Consider the following 22,802-nt stretch of genomic DNA (forward strand, 5'->3'; position numbering starts at 1 on the left):
AACGATTAGGATCAGGCTTCATAAAGGTGGAGAGAAAGCCTTTGTGGAGTACATACACTGAGGGCGGCCTTGAAGAAAGCCATGCCCAGGGCTTTTTTTTGAACAGGAGCGCAGTTTCGGCTGCCTTGACATCAGGGGGTGTGGCCTAATATGCAAATGAGTTCCTGCTCAGCCTTTTCTACAAAAAAGCCCTGTGTGAAACAATGGTGATGCCGGGGGCGTGGCCTAATGTGCAAATGAGTTCCTGCTGCGCCTTTTCTACCAAAAAAAAAACCTGCCCGTGCCCTTGAACTGACACACTGCTGTTGCGCAGAGAAATTCACAAGCACAGTCCAGCTGAAGCAAAGGGGGCCCTGGCGATCGCAGCTGGACACAGATAAGCACACACGCTGGACAAATAGCCACATTTGCTCCCCATATGCTGGACACACTGGATCTGGGGATGCAAAACAACCCAGTAAGGCCAAGAGAAAGCACTGCAACAATAAAGCAAAGTGACCAAACCCCAGAGAATCGACATGGCTGGAGACCCCAGGATAAGTGAACAAGGCCTGAGAAAACATCTCTAACAGGATGCTTGTGAGTGCTATAGGGTCCGTGAGCATCTTTCCTGGTGTCTGCCATGTGTTTTTATAAAGTGGGTGGGACTCCCTTTTGTTCAGTATTTTAAAAATATTGCTTTGGCAACAGCTGCCACTTCATGGTGGGACGGAAGGTAAGCTATGGCAGCCATTTTGCAGCTGGCTCCTCCTCCCGCTGCTGCCATTTTGTGGCAGTGCTTGTCACTCTGCATCAAACTCCAAAGGTGCCCATAGGCTCAAAAGCGTTGGGGACCCCAGACCTAAGTTCCAATCCCTGCCTGCCATCAAACTCACTGAGTGGCCTTAGCTCAGCCAAACTCTCTCAGCCTCCCACAACGGGTTCTGTGAAATTCTTTGGAAATTCTTTTTCTAATTCTCTTCAAGAACCCAAGTTATTTTATTTATTTATTTTATTTATTTATATTGGGATTTATACCCCGCCCTTCGCACCGAAGTGTCTCAGGGCGGCTTACAACATGATAATTCAAATACTACAATTTAAAACACTTACAAGTAAAATTAAAACCATAAATTAATAAAAGCAAGATAGATAAAAACCGGCGGTCTACAGATGCATTTTGTTCCATCCAAAAGATTTCCTTGTCAGTCAGTATTATAGGCCTGCCGGAAGAGGGCTGTCTTACAGGCCCTGCGGAACTGCCCTAGGTCCCGCAGGGCCCGCACCTCCTCCGGCAGCTGGTTCCACCAATAAGGTGCCGTTACTGAGAAGGCCCGATCCCTGGTGGATTTTAGACGGGCCTCCTTTGGCCCGGGGACTACCAACAGGTTTTGTGAACCCGAGCGTAGTACTCTCTGGGGAACGTGTGGGGAAAGACGGTCCCTAAGGTAGACAGGTCCTAGGCCATATAGGGCTTTAAAGGTAATAACCAACACCTTGTACCGGACTCGGAATATTACTGGCAGCCAGTGCAGATCCCGGAGCCCCGGCCGAATGTGCTCCCATCTTGGGAGCCCTAATAACAGCCGGGCAGCAGCGTTCTGCACCAACTGCAGTTTCCGGGTCCGGCACAAGGGTAGCCCCATGTAGAGGGCATTACAGTAGTCTAACCTCGAGGTGACCGTAGCATGAATCACTGTTGCCAGGTCGTCACGTTCCAGGAAGGGGGCCAACTGCTTCGCCCGCCGAAGGTGAAAAAACGCGGACTTGGCAGTGGCTGCTATCTGGGCCTCCATTGTCAGTGAAGGCTCCAACAGCACCCCCAGGCTCTTAACCCTGCCCGACGCTGTTAGTGGCGCGCCGTCAAAAACTGGCAGGGGGATTTCCCTTCCCGGGCCGCAGCGACCAAGGCACAGGACCTCTGTCTTCGCCGGATTCAGCTTCAGCCCGCTCAGCCTAAACCACCTAGCCACTGCCTGTAACGCTCGGTCCAGATTTTCTGGGGCGCAGGCGGGCCGGCCATCCATAAGCAGATAGAGCTGGGTGTCATCAGCATATTGATGACACCCGAGCCCGTACCTTATTCTGAAGCCACCCTTGGTTGGGGGTGGGAAAGAGAATGAAGTCATGCTTACTGGAATTCCTATTGTACAATGTTTCCAAATGAATGCAGATTAAAAAGGGAAAACACTGACCTAACAATGAGAGAGGACTGATTTATCAAGGAGACCAGATTATCTTTTTCAAAAGAAATAGGCATGGTTCATGTTCTGAGCTGACAGACACATCCTATAAGCTTCCCGCCCGGCTACTGTACCAACCGTGTAGACAAATCAGGGTATTTTCTAATGCCGGCTAACATTCACTGACAATCTTTGCACACCAATGGCCTCCAAAAAGATAAGGGAAAGATATGCTTTCTTTTCTCCTCACAATACTGTGAGAGAGGTTTGAGTGAAATAAGTCAATTTCCAACTGTGCTTCCAGAGAACAGATTTGTCTGAACTCAAGTCTCTGTGGCCCAATTCTAAAATTTACAGTCGGTAAAACCCTTCTTAATCTAACTTCCAGAGCATTAAATACAGAGGCCAGAAAATCATATTTATATTACCAATCTCTCTCTGTTACCCTACCCTGCCTTACAGGGACGCTGTGAGAAGAAAATGCGCCCATGTGCTGCTTGGGGGAAGTTGGAAAACATAACATATGACAATGCAACTATTAAACAGAAACAAATATTGAAATAGGTGCATGTGAGAAGATCTACCTTTTTTTTTCTTTCAAAGGCTCTAGCATGGGTGTCAGACGTGTGGCCCTTATTCCTTCTATTGGCTGAGGCTCGTCCCCCTCCTAGTCCTCTGGGAAGGAAGGAAAGAGCCAGAGCTTCCTTTGCCCAGTTCCCTTGATCCCATCAGAATTGTGTTTGTGTCCTTTATAAAGTTTATAACTCTGCTATCTAATCTTAAATAGGTACACACATGTTCCGGCCCAACATGGCCCGGCCGAACTTGACATGGCCTGGCCCAACATAACATAACAACATAATATTTGGCCCTCATAACAAAAAAGTTCAACACCCCTGCTCCAGAACTTCAGACAATATACAGAGTGCCTTTCCCCACAGGTGGAACACAGTTCCTTTTTTTTGCTCGAAGGGCACATGATATGTGCAATGTTTTTTTTCTCCGACAGAACAGCTTTAAAAATTGAAAATGAGAAGTTTTCTTAGTATCTCAGCTGGTCACAATGATGATATTTGGGCAAAGTTTGAGTCCAGTGGCACCTTTAAGACTACGCATGCATACAAAAGCTTCTACCCAGAATTAAACTTTGTTGGTCTTAAAGGTGCCACTGGACTCAAATTTTGTGACATTTAGGCATGGACAGGAAAAATCTAGCCCGCTGGCAATTTTCTGTGTACCCCAGAGGTTACCTCAGACAAATGTTACCAGAGTCACACCTGCTCATACCCTTCCTCTATGGTTGAAATACCAGAAAACACACAAGACAGAACTCAAAATGGCTTCCTGTCACTTCAAGGAATGCAATACTCCTTGAAGCGGGGTGGCGGGGGGAGCAGAAATGTATTTCTGTGCACCAAGGTATGGAACAACTTCTCCAGGAATGCCTGGAAGCCATTTCCCCTTATTCACAGGATACTCTGGTTTCTCTTCAGATCGCATAAATCTTTCCGTGTGTGTGTGTGTGTGTGTTCACAGGAGTGCAACTTAAGTCTGCCAAAACCACCTGCTGAAAAACAGAAGCAACGGAAGCACTGAAGCAAGGCAACAGAAGCAACCCTTATCACCCCCACAAAAAAAATTACTTATGCTAATTTAGACAATGTGATACAATAGTTAGACCGTCAGACTATGATCTGGCAGACCCAGGGTTCAAATCCCTATTCTGCCATGGAAGCTCCTTGGGTGGGCCTGGCCAATTATTTCCTCTCAGCCAATCCTAGTACCTCACAAGATTATTGTAAGGTGAAAAAAATGGAGGTAGCGTGATATTAAAGCTGCTTTCAGTACCTGATGGGGAGGAAAGGAGAGTAAAGATAGTTTAGATTCACAGACACAAATTTAGATATAAGTACTGCAATTTAAGTACCAATACGGCTCTTCAGAGTACAAGCTCTCTTTGGGATACAGCTAACCGCCTTGACTAACTACCTGTCACTCGAATGTTCATTAATAACAACAAACTGCAGCTCATTTAAATGGACCTAAGAAGGACTTAGACAAGGGGTAGCCAAACTTGCTTAATATAAGAGCATTGTGAAAGCAACATCACCCCAGAGTCAGAAATGACTGGTGCTTGCACAGGGGACTACCTTTATCTTTAAGAGCCACATAGAATCAATGTCAGATGTTTGAGAGCTGCAAGACATGAATCTCAGATGAAGGAAGGAAGGAATAAAGGAAGGAAGGAGACTGTAGATTTATACCCTGCCCTTCTTTCTGAATCAGTCTCAGAGTGGCTTACAATCTCCTTTATCGTCTTCCCCCACGACAGACACCCTGTGAGGTGGGTGGGGCTGAGAGAGCTCTCACAGAAGCTGCCCTTTCAAGGACAACTCCTGCGAGAGCTACGGCTGACCCAAAGCCAAAGCAGCGGCTAGTGGAGGAATCAAACCCAGTTCTCCCAGATAAAAATCCGCACACTTAACCACTACACCAAACTGGAAGAGTGGGAAGAAGATGAAGAAGATGAAGATATTGGATTTATATCCTGCCCTCCACTCCGAAGAGTCTCAGAGCGGCTCACAATCACCTTTACCTTCCTCCCCCACAACAAACACCCTGTGAGGTGGGTGGGGCTGAGAGGGCTCTCACAGCAGCTGCCCTTTTAAGGACAACTCCTGGAAAGCTATGGCTGACCCAAGGCCATTCCAGCGGGTGCAAGTGGAGGAGTGGGGAATCGAACCCGGTTCTCCCAGATAAGAGTCTGCTCACTTAACCACTACACCAAACTGGCTCACTAATCTGGGAGGGTCTCCAGATTAGAGTCCACCGCTCTTAACCACCGCATCATGCTAGCTTCTCAGTGGAATAGAGAAAAGCAGGATTTGCTTCAAGGAATAAGTAACTGAGGGCTGAAACCCAGTGATAGGCATGCCACAAAGGAAAGCGTTTTTGCCTCGCCAGCCTGGCATTTAAAGCCAGACCTAACTGCAGGGACTCTGGTTTTGGAGAACACGCTCACATTCACGGCCCAGTTCCTGGTTGGTCCAGCCAGAGAAACACTTCAGTGTAGTCCAAAAGGGAGGGAACTCGAAATATTGGCCAGAAAACAGCCCGTTCCGAGCCCTCCCCTGCAATCTTGCTGGCCGCTCTCTTGTCAGCTGCTTTTTACTGGAAAACCCAAACGCAATCCCCGAAGGGAGAACACACGCTTTTCAAACCAGAGCCAGGTTTATTAGGAAAAACATAAAATGGAGTGACAACGTCCAACAGCAGCCCCTGGGAAGGAGTTCTGTAGCGTGCATTTCTGTTGCTAGACCAAACTGGGGCGGGGGAGGGGGGGAGAAGAAAGAACCCTCAACCACAACTGGATTTACACACTGTACAATAATTATTTCAGCACATCACAGGGCACTCTGTGCTTCTCAATATTTTCTTTTTAATGTTTGGCCACTCGTCCTTTCCAAACACAGCATGCCAAGGCAGAGATACAAGATGACGGGAGAGGAAAAAGAAGAAGGGGGGGAGAGAGGACCTTGTGGCAAAAGGCAGTGAGTGGCAACCAAGCATGTAATTACTTTGAACAGGAAAAATAACCTCCTCTCAGGAGGTTTTCCATTTTAAGATCGAACAGAATCACCACAAAAGTGCATGTGTGTGAGAAGGCCACAAAATCCATCCAGCCGTCCTTCTACTTCGCTGTTCTACGCGTTTAAAGCAAGAGAGCCATTTTTAAATCCAATCCAATCCACGCTGCTTATCAATGCACACCCAAATTTCAGAAAAGATGCCAACAAGAAACGCATAAGAAAGAAGATGGCGACCTATCACTATAATCTTTCAGACATATTGTGTGGCTCTTAAAGCCCCAACCACCCTGTCAGCCAGCTTGGAGAAGGCATTTCTCTCTTTAAATCACTTCTCCAAGCCAAGGCAGCCATCAGCTTGGAAAATGCATTTAAAGTTGCTTTCTTTCCACCTCTTCCTCCCCCCTCCCAGTGGGCCTTCCTTCCTTCTTTGTGGCTTTCAATCATCCAACGTTCATGGCTTGCGGCTCTCAAACATCCACTGTTTATTCTACGTGGCTCTAATGTTAAGCAAGTTTGGTAGGGTTGCCAAATCCCCAGGTGGGGGCAGGGGATCCCCCCGTTTAGAGGCCCTCCCCCTGCTTCAGGGTCATCAGAAAGTGGGGGGGGGAAGGAAAATGTCTGCTGGGCACTCCATTATTCCCTATGGATACTAATTCCCATAGGGTATAATGGAGAATTGATCTGTAGGTAACTGGGGTTCAGGGGGGGCTGTTCTTTGAGATAGAGGCACCAAATTTGCAGCATAGCATCCAGTGCCTCTCTTCAAAATACCTTCCAAGTTTCAAAAAGTTTGGACTAGGGGATCAAATGCTATGAGCCCCAAAAGTAGCTGCCCCTATTCTTCATTATTCCCAGCGGAGGAAAGGCATTTAAAAGGTGTGTGGTCTCTTTAAATGTAATGGCCAGAATTCCCTTTGGAGTTCAATTATCCTTGTCACAACCTTGTTCCTGACTCCACCCCAATGTCTCCTGGCTCCACCCCCAAAGTCCCCAGATATTTCTTGAACTGGACTTGGCAACCCTAATTAGTTTGGCCACCCCTACTATAGCAATAATGATGCTATTATCTTACGTTTTCTGCACTTCTACCTTTGCAAGTACGTTTTTTTTTTGTTGCATTATGTATAATATGCCTCAGGCAGTTGTTTGTTTGTATTGTTTTCTAATTCTGTAATCCTGGTCCTATTGAACCGTTCACCAGACATCTTATGCCGCATGAGTATACTGCACTGAAACAAACACACAATCCTGTGCCCTGCATTATGCCTGATCCCGGTGTCTTTCCTCTACCAGCTAACCATGACTAGGAAATTACATCTGAAACGGGAACACATGCTTAGCCAGCCAATCTATCCTACTTCTCAAACATGGAGCAGAAAGCTTCACATGAAAAGGCTATTCCAAGAAATTTGCAAGCTCATACAGAAGACAGTGAATGCAGAACAACCTCAGATTGCAAAATCCTGCAGGTTTTAAGGGAACATTGTCCCTTCTCCAAGAGCAGCACGGAACAGATGTCCCATTTCAGAATGTCCCAATCTCAGGGCAAACATGTCCAGTAGCTATGGCATACTGATTGGAAAATCCCATTTACTGACATGACTAGGAAGATGATGGTAATAGCAGCTGGCAATGTCCGTGCCCAAAAAGAAGCTGGGGGAACATACATCCCATATCTTAAAAAGCAGCGTTGAGAAACTTTCAACAGCGAAGGCAATGAATTAGGGAAATAGCAGAGAACCACCCTTCATTTCCTGGTTTAGGAAAGATTGCTGGACTCTCTCAGGGAAAGGGTTTCAACTGAGATTGCTTGCTAAACCTTCCGCCTAGGCTGTTTAGCTGCCCAAAGCCAAAGGCCGGGCCCCTGAGATTTATCCAGCATTTAACTCAAATGACCTCCAAGATTCATGGTCTGAGGCGGCAGCAGGCCTCATTTCACGCCAAACATTTCTGAAGGCAGCTGCCAAGGCTGAGAAACAGGGGCCTGGAACGCGCGGCCTCAGTGGGCATCAGGGTTTCTTGGAAGAAAGCTGTTTGGTTAAAGTGAGCCAGAAGCCTAAAGCTTGCTCCCTCTGTCTCGATCCTACTCAGGCGGGGGAGAGCCAGGAGACGCTTGCCACATAACAACACTGGAGAATCCATCTTCAGATTTCCACCCATGAAATGCCGCAAGGTGCCAACACTGTCGAGTTTCGCAGGCCAACCAGGCCGATCCCACCTGTGGATCCCATCTGGCTTTGTGGATGTTAAGCGGGCCCTCCTCCAAGTCTAAATAAAGGACGGCTTGACCCGAGGCGACTCCAGAGAGGTCTTCTCTGTTTCAAACGCTGGAGGTTCAGCAGGGGAACCAGCCAGTTCTAACAAGCTATACAGAAAGAGATGGCTATACAGAAAAGTGATATTGTAACAAAAGGAAAAAACCGTATGAAAGTAACAACTGTGGATTCAAGTCTTGGCTTGCTACTCTATATTTTGAAACAAACAATTTATTAACAATATTAGTGACAGAAAAACACTACACACTAGATGCCAGATTTTAACAACATTGGCAAAATTACAATAGAAGGCTGATGTTATAGCAACAGCAGCAGCGACGGATTGCCTAGGCAACTATTCGTTTCATTCACCTTCTTCAGGCTGCAGTACACTAGGTAAAGCCTTGAGTTCAGTAAGGGAATATCCGGTATTTCCTTCAAATTTATATTCAGACACTCTCCAGCTTTTGCAATTGTTGTACAGATCAGGGGTGGCCAACGGTAGCTCCCCAGATTTTTTTTTTTTGCCTACAACTCCCATCAGCCCCAGCCAGCATGGCCAATGGCTGGGGCTGATGGGAGTTGTAGGCAAAAGAAACATCTGGGGAGCTACCGTTGGCCACCCCTGGTATAGACAGTTGCACCTGGAGCCTCAGAGATCAACAGTTTTCCATTAGGGGTTACTCTTTGTTAGCTTCTAAATGTCTCTGTGCATTTTGAATCTGACAAAGGGTAACCCCTAATGAAAGACTCTTTATCTCTGAGGCTCCAACTGCAACTGTCTATAGCAGGGGTGGCCAACGGTAGCTCTCCAGAAGTTTTTTGCCTACAACTCCCATCAACCCCAGCCATGGCCATGCTGGCTGGGGCTGATGGGAGTTGTAGGCAAAAGACATCTGGAGAGCTACCGCTGGCCACCCCTGGTCTATACAACAGCTGTTAAAGCTGGAGTGTCTAAATATGAATTTGAAGGAAATACTGGGCATTCCATTACTGAATTCAAGGCTTTACCTAGTGTAGTGCAGCCTGAAGAAAGCGAATGCAAGTTGCCTAGGCAATCCATTGCTGCTGCTGCTGCTGCTGCAACATCAACTCTCTGTTGTAGTTTTGCCAATGTTGCTAAAATCTGGCATCTACAATGTAGTGGGTTTTTTGTCACTAATATTGATAATAAATTGTTTGTTTCAAAACAGAGTAGCAAGTTCTAACAAGCTGGCTGACCATTTCCGCCTTCCCAGAGAGGCAGCGCCACTCTCTAGCTCAGGGCCTCCCTGACCTTTTTGAGCCTGTGGGCACCTTTGTGTCAAGGGGTCTCCTTGCCATGAGCACGTCCATGTTGAGAGCCACTTCAGTGTAGTGGTTAAATGTGCAGACTCTAATCTGGGAGAACCGGGTTCGATTCCCCCCTCCTGCACTTGCAGCTGCTGGCATGGCCTTGGGTCAGCCATTGCTCTCGCAGAGTTGCCCTTGAAAGGGCAGCTTCTGTGAGAGCTCGCTCAGCCGCACCCACCTCACAGGGTGTCTGTTCTGAGGGAAGAAGATAAAGGAGATTGTAAGCCGCTCTGATTCAGAGAGAAGGGCGGGGAATAAATCTACGGTCTTCTTGAATCCAGACCAATGTTGTAATTTTGTAATAGCTAAAGCGGCTTGCACGCAATCAACTGTGCTATGTCTGGGAAACTTACACGTAGGCTTTCTCAGCCTGAGGTATGTAGTCTGCTTGGTATCAAGGTCAACTACTCTCAGAGACTATTGCTTTTGGCTGCAGCTGTCTCTGACTGGAACTGAACTGGAGGTGGAGGAAAAGGGCATTATTCCATTGGTAGAAAAAAGCCACTTTTGTAACAAAAGTATAATGGTCTGGATCAACCGATATAATTGCTTGCCTGTACCTCTATTCTCAGTCCTATCAAGGAGTAGTCTTGACCTGTAACTTCTTCATCCAGCAAATCACAGAGCAATCCAGCAATCACAGAGGTCATCATTGATGGAGATTGTGCAGTACTTGACGCTTTGGATTACTGACACAGGACGGTGGGCGCAGACACAAAATGGACGCCCCACAGCTATCGCAAGAGCCGGAAGCCAGCGGCGAAATGCCTGCTGCAGCTTACCTTCAGTCACACAGTGAAGATCCTTGGGCTGTGGTGAAAACTGGCACCAAAGCAATATTTTTTTAAAAAAAAATCTGCACAGCCAATCAAATTTGTCATGGCCAATCAGAAGCCTTGCTGGGCAAAAGCCTCCTGGCCCCACCCACTTTCTAAAAAGATTTGGTGGGCACCGGGGAAGCTGTCAGCGGGCATCACTCGGTAGCCCAATCTAGCTTGTTACAAAACATACTTGTAGAACTCTCACGACAGGGTGGGAGACGTTTACAGAGATGTGAGACAAAATCAACCATCGCCTTTCTCTGACCACATGATAAGAAATCCTGCAAATAAAGCAAAAGACAAAAAAAGTCCATCCCTCCCACCTCACAATGGGCATGTTTGGAAGAGACTCGCTTTTATTTGGCAAAAAAGATTCCAACGTTCTCAAGTTCCACGCCAGTCCACATTTCTGCAATACTTAACCCCAGGGCTCTTTTTCTAGAAGGAGCTCATCTGCATATTAGGCCATACCCTCCTGATGTAGCCAATCCTTTTGGAGTTTAAAGTAGGTTCTGTACTAAGAGCCCTTTAAGCTCTTGGAGGATTGGCTACATCAGAGGGGTGTGGTCTAATATAAAAAGGAGCTCCTGCTAGAAAAAGCACCGGATGTAGCCAATCCTCCTGGAGCTTACAGTAGGCCCTGTACTAAGAGCCCTGTAAGCTCATGGAGGATTGGCTACATCAGGGAGCATGGCCTAATATGCAAAGCAGTTCCTGCTACAAAAGAGCCCTGTTTAATCCTCCCCCCAAAAAACTGTGAAGACATCTGGCAGAGGAGGGTTGTGTAAGTTATCCAAAGGGATCTGTTGAGACTGGGTGAGTGGGTGTCAACGTGGCAGATGAGGTTTAATGTGGCCAAGTGCAAAGTAATGCACATTGGGGCCAAGAATCCCAGCTACAAATACAAGTTGATGGGGTGTGAACTGGCAGAGACTGACCAAGAGAGAGATCTTTGGGTCGTGGTAGATAACTCACTGAAAATGTCAAGACAGTGTGCGATTGCAATAAAAAAGGCCAACACCATGCTGGGAATTATTAGGAAGGGAACTGAAAACAAATCAGCCAGTATCATAATGCCCCTGTATAAATCGATGGTGAGGTCTCATTTGGAATACTGTGTGCAATTCTGGTCACCGCACCTCAAAAAGGATATTATAGCATTGGAAAAAGTCCAGAAAAGGGCAACTAGAATGATTAAAGGATTGGAACACTTTCCCTACGAAGAAAGATTAAAACGCTTGGGGCTCTTTAGCTTGGAGAAATGTCGACTGCGGGGTGACATGATAGAGGTTTACAAGATAATGCATGGGATGGCGAAAGTAGAGAAAGAAGTACTTTTCCCCCTTTCTCACAATACAAAAACTCGTGGGCATTCGATGAAATTGATGAGCAGTCGGGTTAAAACAGATAAAAGGAAGTCCTTCTCCACCCAAAGGATGATTAACATGTGGAATTCACTGCCACAGGAGGTGGTGGTGGCTACAAGCATAGCCAGCTTCAAGAGGGGGTTAGATAAAAATATGGAGCAGAGGTCCATCGGTGGCTATTAGCCACAGTGTGTATATGTGTGTGTGTGTGTGTGTATATATATATATATATATATGTGTGTGTGTGTGTGTGTATAATTTTTTTGGCCACTGTGTGACACAGAGTGTTGGACTGGATGGGCCATTGGCCTGATCCAACATGGCTTCTCTTATGTTCTTAACCCATCCAATACCTATCTATCATACTGTGTCAATGAGCATTTTAAATGCAGAGATTCCCCCTATCTAGAGTGAGAGCGTAGAGGGAGCCAAACCGCCCCTTCCTCTCCACCCAGTTTAAGGGGAAGAATGGTGGCTCAGTGGTAGAGCATCTGCTTGATAAGCAGAAGGTCCCAGGTTCAATCCCTGGCATCTCCAACGAAAAAGGGTCCAGGCAAACAGGCTTGAAAAACCTCGAGACCCTGGAGAGCCGCTGCCAGTCTGAGCAGACAATACCGACTTTGATGGACCGAGGGTCTGATTCAGTATAAGGCAGTTTCATATGTTCCTATGTTCAATCTGTCCTCAGCAGAACCAGATGCCTCAAGACCTGAGAAAGTTATGAGACGCAATGGGGTGAAGTCAGAGCATACTAATTGTTTTGGCACACAACAAGCCGGCCGCACTTTATTGCATGGAATAATGGGCGCTCCTTATTTCAGGATCTGCTACAAATCCTCTGAGCTCTGACGAAGACAGGCTTTGCACTGTGCAAGGGCTCCCTTCATTTCCACTGGAAATTGTAACGCCGCCGTTCAAAGGCTGAAAGAAATCCTCACCCCGAGTTTGCCCAGGAATATATACATCACCACCACCACCACCACCAGTGTTCCCTCTAAGCTGAGTTCATGTGAGCTAGCTCACAGTGTTTCAGCCTCTGGCTCACACATGTTTGTCTTAGCTCAGTCTGCTCAGGAAGGATGGCCTCTGAGCACACTAATTCATACAGCAGCTCACAAATTTAAAGCCAAAAGCTCACAAAGCAGAATTTTGGCTGACAAGACTCCCCAGCTTAAAGGTGTCCCTCCACCACCTGACGGTCTTGATTCAGTTCCAGTCGAAAAGCAGATCATAAGACCCAGAAGCAAACTGTCTACTCGTCAGTTCGGTGTAGTGGTTAAGTGTGCGGACTCTTATCTTGGAGAACCGGGTTTGATCCCCCACTCCTCCACTTGCACCTGCTGGAATGGCCTTGGGTTAGCCATAGCTCTTGTAGAAGTTGTCCTTGAAAGGGCAGCTGCTGTGAGAGCCCTCTCAGCCCCACCCACCTCACAGGGTGGACCTGAGAGCCAGTTCGGTGTAGTGGTTAAGTGTGCAGACTCTTATCTGGGAGAAGCGGGTTTGATTCCCCAGTCCTTTACTTCCACCTGCTGGAATGGCCTTGGGTCAGCCATAGCTCTGGCAGAGGTTGTCCTTGAAAGGGCAGCTGCTGTGAGGGCCCTCTCAGCCCCACCCACCTCACAGGGTGTCTGTTGTGGGAGGAGAAGATATAGCAGATTGTAAGCCGCTCCGAGTCTCTGATTCAGAGAGGAGGGTGGGGTATAAATCTGGAGTCTTCTCCTTCTTCTGTCTGTGCTGCTTACACACACACTGCATAATGCACTTTCAATCCAGTTTCAATGCACTTTAGTGATCTTTGCAGGCAAGACTTCTTTAATGTATGTATTTATTATTTATTTCACTTATGCCACATGTTTCTCCCCAACAGGGACCCAAAGTGGCCGACATCGTTCTCCTCTCCTCCATTTTATCCTGACAAAACCCAGTGAGGTGGATTAGAATGAGTGGCTGGCTCAGGGTCACCCAGCGAACTTCCATGGCACAAGCAGGGATTCGAACCCGGTTCCCGTCCAATATTTTTAACCACTGCGCTGCACAGGGCTTTGGCCTTTTCATCCAGTAAAATCCAGTTGCAAAACGGACTGAAAGTGCATTATTTAGAATGTGTGAAAACGGAATGTGATGCAAGTGAAACTGGAACATGAGATCAAGGCTGCCAATAACCAGCAAGGCAAGTCCCCTCCGGGAAAAGATACTCCGGGTCCCATCCGTCATACCACCCACTCAGCATTACGTGAAAACAACTCCTCTGACTGGTCCAGCTCCACGGACTCCCTGAGTAAACAGGCCACCAAGAATGTAAGAGAGCAGCCTGGCTGTACCAGACCAGTGGTCCATCTCACCCAACATCCTCTTCCGCAGTGGTGAACCAGCGGCCCTGGAGGGCCAGCCACAGCGTAGAGCAAAGGCTTATGCTGCCTCCTAGCACAGGTGTTCCGAGGTTCACTGCCTCCAAATGTACGGGCTCCCTTTCGGCTGCTTTCACACATGCTGGCTAACCCGCTTTAGCTACATGTTGAAAAGTAAATTAGGTAGACCGGAACACCTCTGGGAAAGCCATGTTCTCGGTTTAACCCAGCCTTGCAAGCAATAGAGCAATTAACAGGCTGCGTGTACCGCCATATGACACTCTCACCATCATTCTCCCACTCTGACATGCTACTGTTTTAATGGTTTCCCACGCAAATGCTATCCAGACCAAATGTTCTTTCGATTTGTTAATTCCACTCTTTTGCAACTGGGTTCTAACTTTGTACCACTTTGCATCCTTAACCACGGCCCACCAGCTCTATGTAGCTCCCTGCTCACTGTCCCCTATTCCATTGTCTGACGAAGTCTGCATGCACACAAAAGCTGACATTCTGAATAAAACTTTGTTGATCTTAAAAGGTGCTACTGGATTCCTACTATTGCTTCAGACCAACACGGCTGCTCACCTGGATCTATCTATGCTTTAGCTACAGTTTGCAGTTTCCTGATTCACGCAGGGGAATCCACTAGCAAATGACCACAAAAGTGCACTGAAAGCACACGATCCAGCATGCGGGAAAGAAGCACTCACCACAGCTATTTGCCATAGGTCTTCCCCTCCACAAACCTGTTGAATCGCTTGTTAAAGGGCCCTTGAAATCCGTCCCTCTAGTCTCCATCACCTTGGGGGCTTCCCAACCTAAGCATCTGCTGGCACTCTAAACTCGGCAGTGAATATGACAGGAGGAGCCAAACTGTAGCTCAGGAGACACATGCGGCTCTTTCGCACGTATCGTGTGGCTCTCAAAGCTCCCAATCACCCAGACAGCTGGCTTGGAGAAGGCATTTCTCTCTTTAAATCACTTCTCCAAGCCAAGCCAGCTGGCAGCTTGGAGGATTCATTTAAAGTTAAAGTTGCTTTCTTTCCACTTGTCTCTCTCCCATCTATTTGCCTGCCTTCCTTCCTTCAAACATCTGACGTTCATGTCTTCCAGCTCTCAAAAGTATGAGGCTTACTCTACGTGGCTCTTACGCTAAGCCAGTTCGGCTACCGCAAAATGCCATGAACCCATTCCAACCATGTTTAGTCGAAATATTATATTGCCACGTACCCCCTTTTTTAGCAGTAGGAAGCTTCCCATCATCTTGCAACACCAAACCCCCTCCTTCCCTCTCTCCTCTGTCCTGTCACTGCTAAACAGCACTAACTCTAGGACACCTCTGCTCCCAACAGCACATGTACATAAGGATATAAGAGTAACCATACTGGATCAGGCCAATGGCCCATCCAGTACAATACTCTGTGTCACACAGTGCCCAAAAAACACCAGGCGCCATGAGGAGGTCCATCAGTGGGGCCAGGACACTAGAAGACCTCCCAATATTGCTTCTCCCAAGCACCAAAAATACAGAGCATCACTGCCTTAGACAGAGAGTTCCAACAATTTTTGTTGTTCAGTCGCACAGTCGAGTCCGACTCTTTGCGACCCCATGGACAAAGTCACGCCAGGCCTTTCTGTCTTCCACCATCCTCCGAAGTCTGCTCAAATTCGTGTTTGTTACATCAGTGATGCTGTTCAGCCATCTCATCTTTTGCTGTCCCCTTCTTCTTTTGCCTTCTGTCTTTCCCAGCATCAGGATCTTCTCCAGGGAGAGCTCCCTTCTCATTTGGTCGCCAAAGTATTTGAGCTTCAGCTTCAGCATCTGACCTTCCAGGGAACAGTCTGGGTTGATTTCCCTTAGGACTGACTGATTGGATCTTCTTGCAGTCCAAGGGACTCTCAAGAGTCTTCTCCAGCACCACATCTCAAAAGCATCTATTCTTCTGCGCTCAGCCTTCCTTATGGTCCAGCTCTCACAGCCATACATTACTACTATGAATGCCATCGCTTTGACTATATGGACTTTGGTTGGCAGGGTGATGCCTCTACTGTGGCTAATAGCCACTGATGGACTTCTGCTCCATATGCTTATCCAATCCCCTCTTGAAGCTGTCTATGCTTCTCGCCTCCACCATCTCCTGTGGCAGTGAATTCCACATGTTGATCACCCTTTGGGTGAAGAAGTACTTCCTTTTATCCGTTCTAACCCGACATGTGGTGCAAGATTTTGCCAGCGACTCTGCCTTTCGCTCCCCTCCTCCCGCCCCCGTGGCCTTCTCTAAACTCTCTTGGCTGGAGCAGAGCGTTGTATTTCATTTGGTGTCACAGCAGAGCACAAGACCGCCCTGTTGGAAACACAACTTCTGATGGCCAGCATTTCCAGATCACTCCTCTGCCCTTCCAGTCGCCAGGGAAGTGCCTTAAAATAGCCCGGTGGGTTTGCAAATGTTTAACTGTTTGGCAGGCCGCGGGTTTAGCCATGTGGGGCTGGACAGTTCTGGGGTTTCTCCTCTCCTTGTTTTCGGGACAGACTCCCTCCCTCCTCCTCGCTGCCCGAGCCAGCACAAGCTGCAATTTGGAGGAGGCGATATAAGGACAGAGGGGAGCCCGGCCAAGTTCGTTGGCCCATTCCCTTGACGGAAAGGAGCATGTGAAACCCGTTGCTTGTTTTGCAATCTGGCTTGGCGGAGAGAGGATGATGTCTGCCTGAAACGCTGCTGGGTCCCCGAGGGCTTGTTAAAATAGTAGGACCTCAGTTCGAGTCCTCCTTCCCCCTTTTCTTTGGAGTTTCTCTCCGTCTGGGTCTGCTGCTCCTATAGTCTCTTTTTTTGCAGGAAGATCTACTAAGGTCTTCATTGGGGCAAAGCGAAAGCCAAACATTTATTTCAGCATGAGCTGTTGTGAGTCTCAGCTTGCTTCTTCAGATCGGAAGCTGCTGTTGTGGCTGGGAGTGCAGTCTAGTGCAGGGATGTCAAACATCCAGCCTGGGGGCCGAATCAGGCCTCCTAGCAACTGGCTGTCATCTGCTTCCTCTCTCTCTTGCTTCCTTCTGCATCACAGCTTGCTTGGCCAGGCTCGCTCAATCGCACAGGAGCTACAGAGCAAAGCCTCTATTTGTTCCATTGGCTGAGGCACCTCCCTTAGGGAAGAAGGAGAGGAGGCAGCACTTGCTTTGCCAGGCTCTCTCAATTGCATAGCAGAGCTACTGAGCCAAGCCTCTCTTCCTTCTATTGGCTGAGGCTCCTCACCCTCCTGGTCCCCTGGGGAAGGAGGGAAAGTGTGAGAGCTTCCTTTGCCCAGTTCCCTGGATCACACGGGAGAGATACAAAGAAAGCATCTTTAAGACCAATGAGTGCTAATGTTTTAAGCATTAAAACATTAATGCTTAAAACATTAAAAGAGTTTTAAGTAAAGCTGCAGTATTGCAGTTGAAGCTCTGCTCACGACCTGAGTTCGATCCCGGTGGAAGCTGGGTTCAGGTAGCCGGCTCGAGGTTGACTCATCCTTCCAAGGTCGGTAAAATTAATACCCAGCTTGCTGGGGGGAAAGTGTAGATGACTGGGGAAGCCAATGGCAAACCACCCCGTTAAAAAGTCTGCCATGAAAACTTCATGCTGCAACGTCACCCCAGAGTCGGAAACAACTGGTGCTTGCACTACCTTTAATTATGCTTGTGTGCCTTATAAAGTTTATATCTCTGCTGCCTGGCATAACATTTTGACGCACATGACCCAGCCCAACAAAGTCTAATTTATGTCAGTCCGGCCCTCATAACGAATGAGTTGGATACCCGTGCCTTAAACTGAGCCCATTAACGGATGGGCAGCCAGTTCTAGATCAGGGGTGTAGAATGTGCATTTGGGGGAGGGAATCATGTGCAGCCCACCAACACATTGGGTGGGGTTTCTGGACTCCCTGCCCTGGCTGGCTGGTGCTACAAGGAGGACCAGCTCCATGCTGTCTCAGTAACCAGGCGCCAACGAAACAGCACCAGAGACAATGGGTGGCAAGTCTCTGGGAAGCAGAAAAGAGGTGCTGAAGCCCAGTACAGGGATGGAGGCGAGTCCTCCAGCTCCCACAAGAGCTCCAATTCCTGTCAGAGTCCCGGAGCTCAGATGGAGTGTGCATGGCTCGCCGTACTCTCTTGGAGAGGCCAGGAAGGTGTCTGCTTTGAGGCGGAGGGGCGAAGAGGAAGATGGCTACATCAGCGTAGCACAAAGTGGGAGAGTGGAAGGACAGAGAAGGGACTGCTGGGTCTCTCTTTCTCCCCAACCCAGCTTACTAAAAATAGTCCTAACATCCCCAATTCCACAACACCCCAAAGCCTGAGGCACACGGTGGAGTCTTAATGACATCACAGGGCAGGCCTGTAGCTACAGTGGGGCCCGGTGGGGGAAGATCCATCCTTTCAACCCCCCCTCCAACGATATGGCCCCTCAATTTGAGGGGCCCCAATCTGTCCCCTTTGCTCACGGAGAAGAAGAAGACGACGAAGAAGAAGACGACATTGGATTTATATCCTGCCCTCCACTCAAAATCTCAGTGTAGCTCACAATCTCCTTTCTCTTTCTCTCCCACAACAGACACCCTATGAGGTGGGTGGGTCTGAGAGAGCTCTCCTCAGAAGCTGCCCTTTCAAGGACACCTCTGCTAGAATTATGGTTGACACCAGCTTCTCCCAGATAAGAGTCTGCACACAACCACCACATCAAAATAAAGTACACAATTGTATCATCCCGAAACCATCGCCCCTCCCCTCCCCGGTCCGTGGGAACTGTCTTCCACAAAACTGGTCCCTGGTGCCAAAAAGGTTGAGGACTGCTGAGTTAGCTTATGGAACTCAAGGCAGCTTACAGTGCTGAGAGCTCAGGGCCACCAAACTGGGTGCCCTCCCCCCAGACTCCGCAAACAACAAATCCTTCTGTGGGCCCCTCAAAATATGAAATCCTGTCTAGTTCTGCTCCAAATCAATTCTGAGCAATATAACTACTGGAACTGTGTATAAGCTTGGGTTACAATCACGCACACTAAATAATGCACTTTCCAACTGGATTTTTATTGTGTGAACTGGCAAAATCCAAGCGGAAAGTGTACTGAAAGTGGGTTGCAGGAGCATTATTTAGAATATATAATTGCAGCCTTCGTGTCAATGGAGTCAGTTTGGTGTAGTGCTTAAGTGTGTAGATTCTTATCTGGGAGAACCGCGTTTGATTCCCCACTCCTCCACTTGCAGCTGCTGAAATGGCCTTGGGTCAGCCATAGCTTTTGCAGAGTTGTGCTTGAAAGCGCAGCTTCTGGGAGAGCTCTCTCAGCCCCACTCACCTCACAGGGTGTCTGTTGTGGGGAAAGAAGAAACCGCTCTGAGACTCTGTTTCAGAAAGAAGGGCAGGGTATAAATCTACTTCTTCTTCTTCAAGAAGAAAATTTTGTAGTATGGCAGCTCCAGAGAGTCATCTAGGAGGCTTTCCAATTTACAGCTGACCTTTGCAACCAATTTAAGGAGGTGGTCTTAGGCAAACCCTTCTCCCTCATGCTTACCCTCTTCAACCCTGTGCAATATATAAATAATATCGTCCAACCCTATAAGATAAAGACTATTGTGACTAGGGCTACCAGGTGTCTTTTTGTGTGTGTGTGTCTGTCCTCTTTGGGGCTCTTTTTTAAAAAAAAAATACTGATGAAAATGTCCTCTTTTGGAGTGGGAAGGTTAGGAATATTCCTAGTTAGTAGCAATTATTACAGCTTAAATAACAAGGGCATTTAAAATGCGATTTGTCAGAGCAGTCGCTTGCTTGAAGCAGTCAGTCGGAAAAGATCTCCATGGGTTTTTTGTTTGTTTGCTTTTGCCTTTCAAAACATAGTAACCCACTGCGATAACCCGCCCAGTTTCTACAAACACTTGGAAGTCTCCAGGAAACATAGTGCCCATGGGCACCTGCCAACACCTTCCCTGGTGCCCACCAAGTGTTTTTAGCAAGTGACCCAAGCCGGACTTGTCTGAGTGTTCGATGTTTATGGCGTAACACAGACAGCAGCTTTGTGTAAAGAATTTGCAGTTGGCTCTTCCTCCGGCAGCCATTTTGTGGTTCCGCCCACCATTCAGTGTCAGAATTCCGAAGGTGCCCACAGGCTCAAAAAGTTTGAAAAAACCCTGATCTGGATAACCCAGGCAAGCCTGATCCTGGAAGCTAAGCAGGGTCAACTCTGGTTAGAACTTGGATGGGAGACCTCCTTGAAATACCAAGTAAGGAGGAGAAGGAGGGCAAGCTTTATTTATTTGGGAACCCCTCAGCTAGTCAATGAGGTGATAAACTTCTCAGCAGACTATTCCACTTCAGACTGCAAGTAGACAACATGCAGAACTTAAAATTTCTTCATGGGGGGGGGGGGGGGAATTCCACATGAGGTAAATCCCCCACCCAGCAACCTCATGCTGTCCAGAAGATTCTAGCCTACCCCACCCCACTAGCTGGTAACATATGTAGAAATACTTTTCTCCTGGGGGGCCTGTATAGCCTCCACTCTGAAGTGGTACAGCCCAGACAAAGGTTTACCATCTCAACACTGCTGGTGAGATGGGGGAGGAGTCAAACACCCAGTGAAACATACTAGAACAGGAGTGGCCAAACTTGTCTAACATAAAAGCCAAGTAGAATAAATGTCAGATATTTGACAGCCACAAGGAAGGAAGGAAGGAAGGAAGGAAGGAAGGAAGGAAGGAAGGAAGGAAGGAAGGAAGGAAGGAAGGAAGGAAGGAAGGAAGGAAGGAAGGAAGGAAGGAAGGAAGGAAGGAAGGAAGGAAGGAAGGAAGGAAGGAAGGAAGGAAGGAAGGAAGGAAGATGATGGATAGATGAGGAAGAGAAAGGTGGAGAGAAAGCAACTTTATACGCTTTCTCCAAGCTGCCAGCTGGCTTAGCTTGGGGAAGTGATTTAAAAAGATAAAAGCTTTCTCTCCAAGCCAGCCAATGGGGCAGTGGGGACTTCCAGAGTCACACAATATGTGTGAAAGAGCCACATGTGGCTCCCGAGCCACAGTTTGGTCACCCCTGTATTACTATTTGCTCATTTTTAAAAAAAAAATCCTACTGTTCTCTAGAGCCAAATGAATGCAGCTTACAAGTACAAAACCCACCACACAAACACCATTCACAATAAAAGAACGGAAACTAGCTGAAAGAACGCTAATTTAGAAAACGAAATGAGGCCTGCCTAAATACAAACACTGCGGCTCTGCTCCCCACAACCCCGATCAGCAGCTATTGTTCACGGATGCGGAAAGTTTCCCAGTGCTATTTTTCTCGGTGGCAAAATTTCACAGCGCGCGCGTGCAAATTTATCCACAGCCATCGGGGCCGCTCGGCTGCAAATAAAATGTGGAATACGAAGCAACCCCTGGTGCTGGCACGAGGTGTGCCTGCCCTCTTTCGTGAACGTTATTCTAATTTTGATGACATTCTTTAAATAATAAATCTGAACAGAAAACCACCGCTGCTAGTTTGTCCTTTTGTTTCAAAGAGCCATACTCTGAATCCAGCCAGGCCTCGAGGCCAGCTCAATCCACTACCTCTTTCTCCTATACGCAAACAGGCGATTAAGGACATTTGCAAGATCACAGGTGTTAAGATTCCATTTTCTCCAAGTTTGATTTTTCTAAATCTATGGGAGTCTGCTTCTGCCTCAAAACAAGATAGAGAGATTATAATGAATTATAATGAATTATAATGAATTATAATGAATGTAAGTAAATTCATTATAAAGATGTGCAGTTGCCCAATATTCAGGCTAGGTACCTCAAAGTATCTTGGTATCTAAAGCTGCAGTACTGCAGTCGGAGCCCTCTGCTCACGACCTGAGTTCGATTCCAGCAGAAGTTGGGTTCAAGTAGCTGGCTCCAGATTGGCTCAGCCTTCCATCCTTCCGAGGTCGGAAAAATGAGTATCCAGCTTGCTGAGGGGGAAAGTGTAGATGACTGGGGAAGGCAATGGCAAACCGTCAAAAGTCTGCCGTGAAAACGTTGTGAAAAGCAACGTCACCCCAGAGTCAAAAACGACTGGTGCTTGCACAGGAGACTACCGTTACCTTTTTTTCTCCAACTTTGGGATTATCTCACTATCAATAAGACCACTGATGAGGGGCAGCCACGTGCTATAACACCTCAACATAAGTCTGTAATGGAAAAGTGGTTGCCTTTTTTAAGAATTCAATTTGCTAATTATTTAACTTAGATTTAATTTTTTGTATGTTATTATCTATGCGAGGAATTTCAGTTGGGTCGTATTTTGAAGCGTGACGATTTTATGTAAGCTGTTTGAATTTTCAATAAAGAAGATTTTGAAATTTAAATATATATATACACACACAGGGCTTTTTTTCTGCAGCAGGAACTCCTTTGCATATTAGGCCACGCACCCCGATGCAGCCAATCCTCCAAGAGCTTACAGGGCTCTTAGCACGGGGACTATTCATTATAACCTCTTGGAGGATTGGCTATATTGGGAGGGGGGGTGGCCTAATATGCAAAGGACTTCCTGCTAAAAAAAAGAAGAAGCTCTGCATGTACGGCACAGGACAAAGGTGTCTTGAAAATGAACATCACAAAAGAGACTTTGAAAAGAAGCCCGTCATCCTTCCATGTCTGACCTTCTATCCTCATGATTGACAGGTGCATCGTGGCGGAATATCCAAGCCGCTCAAGCTGAGAGTCAAGACTGAAGAGTAAAAGCACAGTTGCGGCTTGGGACACAGGTCCAGGATCTCCGCAGCGATGGTGCCAATCTACTGGCAAGGTTCCATGCTGAAGGATGGCTGGAAATCTCCGTCCCCGAAATAAAGGAGGACAGCCAGGGCAGCCTGTATGTAAAATCCAGGTCAAGCTGTTCTGCGGAATCCAAGGGAAACAGAGCCGGTCACCTGTGGGTTGCTAA

At 47.4% G+C, this 22,802-nt stretch overlaps 1 non-coding gene across 1 annotated transcript; it reads left to right on the forward strand.

Annotated features, from left to right (window-relative positions):
* Window positions 1-11,997: 11,997 nt before the first annotated feature.
* TRNAI-GAU (transfer RNA isoleucine (anticodon GAU)) lies at window positions 11,998-12,064 on the forward strand. The gene has a single exon. It is a non-coding gene; the product is annotated as a tRNA-Ile (tRNA).
* Window positions 12,065-22,802: the final 10,738 nt, after the last annotated feature.

This window comes from Heteronotia binoei, chromosome 7 (assembly GCF_032191835.1).
Source record: "Heteronotia binoei isolate CCM8104 ecotype False Entrance Well chromosome 7, APGP_CSIRO_Hbin_v1, whole genome shotgun sequence".
Lineage (NCBI taxonomy): Eukaryota > Metazoa > Chordata > Lepidosauria > Squamata > Gekkonidae > Heteronotia > Heteronotia binoei.